A 2,928-nucleotide genomic window follows, 5' to 3' on the forward strand; every position below is an offset into this window, starting at 1 on the left:
AGAGGTGCAACCTTTTTGGTCTGATTACACTTCCCCACAACTTGACAGGTGTGACAAGACTTACAATACCAGGAAACATCCCTGAAGATACCTGGCCAGTAGAAGTGTTTCAAAATCCGTGCCACAGTCTTCCTCACTCCAAGGTGTCCTGCCAAACTGGAAGCATGAGCCACTCTAATGATATCCTGCCTACAAACACGAGGGATGACAACTTGATATACAACCTCCCATTCACAGTCGGCTGATGCTGTTGGGGGTCTCCACTTCCTCATAAGTACTCCTGACTTTATATAATAACAAGTAGAAGCACCAGCTGACTCTTCCTCACTGCAAGCAGAGTTAGCTAGACCTTTCAACTCAGGGTCTGCAACTCAACCAACTCTTGACAAGACAAATTATCAACACTACGGGGTACTGCCTCATCTGGTGAGTGGTCCAAATTAGCAAGAAAAGTGTCAGCTAGGATAACATCATTATCATCATTATCCTCTAAGTCACCAGTAACTTTAGACTTAGCCCTGGTGACAGCACACGCAAGGAACACATCAGGGACATCACAATCCTGGGCCGCAGCCACTGGCTCACTAGACAACTGAGGAGTTCGACACACTTGACTTCCACCAATATCATTTCCAAGTAAAAAAGTTACACCTGACATTGGGAGTGTCTCAACCAACCCAACCATAACGGAACCATTAACAAAACCAGACTCTAAATTCACTCTGCACACAGGGACAGAGAAGTAATTATTCCCTACACCTTGTAAGATTACAGTTTCATCAGAGGAATTAACATTAGAGCCTAGAACACTGGTCAGCATAAGGGATTGGCAAGCACCTGTATCACGATATATTTTAACTGATTTCCTGTTATTACTGTCCAGAGGACTGACAAAACCATCAGACTGGAAATTAGCACATGAACTCTTGAAAGTGTCACCCACGTTACTGCTCAAAAGAGGAGCTTCATCATGAGAATTTAATTTACCCCTCAAAGCAGGTTCAGTTAACTCAGTTAAAGAATTATGGGAACTCTCAAGAGTGGACACTAGACCAATTGACTGAATATTTAAAGACTCCTTTTTGTTCACATCATGCTGTCTCCTGAAACATTTCTCCGTAGTATGACCAAGCTTACTACAATAAGTACATTTACTTTTCTGAAATCTAGAGGTGAAGCTGGTATTTACTTCCTGAGAAACATCATCTTTATTCTCTTTCCTTTTACCTGTACTCTGAGTAGAGGCAACGTACTTACTCTCAGCTTTCCCTTTTTCTTTAGAATATCTCTTGTGAGTGAGGACATATTCATCAGCTAAAACTGCAGCATCAGACAAATTATCTATTCTTCTCTCATCAAGAAATAGGCTTACATCTTTATAAATACACCTTTTGAAGTCCTCCAGCAAAATCATCTGCTTAAATTTACCAAAATCAGAATCCATATTCTTAGAATTTAACCACTGCTCTACCAGATCTTCTTTGATTTTTGCATACTCAACATGGGATTCCTTATCATGCTTATAAGTTGTCCTAAATTTTACTCTATAGGCTTCAGGAACAAGCTCATAGGCCCTAAGAATCAAGCTCTTAACTACATCATAATTATCAGATTGATCCTGAGGCAAAGATGCATAAGTTACTTGAGCTTTACCGGTGAGGACAGTTTGAAGGAGTACTGGCCAATACTCTTTGGGCCAATTAAAACCTGTAGCTACCCTCTCAAACAACTGAAAATACTTTGTTAAATCAGATTCATTAAAAGGAGGGACAAGTTTAACATTTTTAGCCACATCAAAATCATCAGAGCTAGATGATACAGTTCCACCTTGTTTCATGCGATACTCATGGTCTGCCTGAATCCTAGCAAGTTCAACTTGTGCCCGAAACTCAGCCTCATGAATACGAGCCTGAGACTCTGCCTCCTTCTCCTGAGACTCAGCCTCCTTAGCACAAGCCTGAAACTCAGCTACCTTAATATGAGCCTCCTGCAGAGGTAGCTGTAACTTAGCTATTTCAATCTGCTTTTGCTCATTTGGAGGAGTTACATTAAACAAGCTTTTATTAATCATGCCAACAATTTGATCTTTAGAATGATGAGAGTGAACTACAATTCCCAATTGTTGAGCAACAAGCTTAAGTTCATTCTTTGTTCTGTTTTCTACATCACACACTGTTTGCACATTTGACAAAAAATCTTTGGCTTCATCAAGTGTAGTAATAGTAGACATCATGAATAAATCACAGTCACAAAATATCAAGCATTATCCTTATGATAATATCCTGAATAACCTGATAAGAGGTCGCCAAATTTATGTTACAGAACAGAGAAAGATAATGTACACTTTAAGTGAGAATACTAAAAATCACTACTGTCCTGTAAAGTTCCAGGTTCAAAACAAAAGAGTTAGTTAAAATTATAAGTTAAAGTTTAATGCTCAAACTAACAACAAAACATTCAGGGCTCATAAGGATAATGTAATGGCAAAAAACAGGTTAAATATATGGTTAACTGCAATAGCCTCTATTAACACGAAATTAGCAAGAGTAAATTTACCTAAGTCAGCCCTGATAAAATGAAATACCAGATAATACTCAGTGAATGCAAGATATATTATTACAGATACAAAATAATATTAATAAGGGCTGACACCCAAAACACACGAATCACAAAAACCTCATCAGGCCCAAGAACTAACACCCCACGCTACACAGTACAAGAAAAACAATGCAATAACAGTTATACTCAAATTACACAGCTCCTAGATGGTTGGAGACTTCCTGAGCACTCACAATAATAACAACTGTACAGGACAGAGATGTGAACAAAATGAGGAGTAGATCTAAGTGGCAATAACGCAGAGACTGAGCTCATTATATAGGGGCCGGCAGAGCTTGATATAACTTGTAAGAAGGACGCGCAAATGAA

The sequence above is a fragment of the Coenobita brevimanus genome, chromosome 63 (assembly GCF_032717465.1).
Source record: "Coenobita brevimanus isolate Jiangsu-jjx chromosome 63, ASM3271746v2, whole genome shotgun sequence".
Classification (NCBI taxonomy): Eukaryota; Metazoa; Arthropoda; class Malacostraca; order Decapoda; family Coenobitidae; genus Coenobita; species Coenobita brevimanus.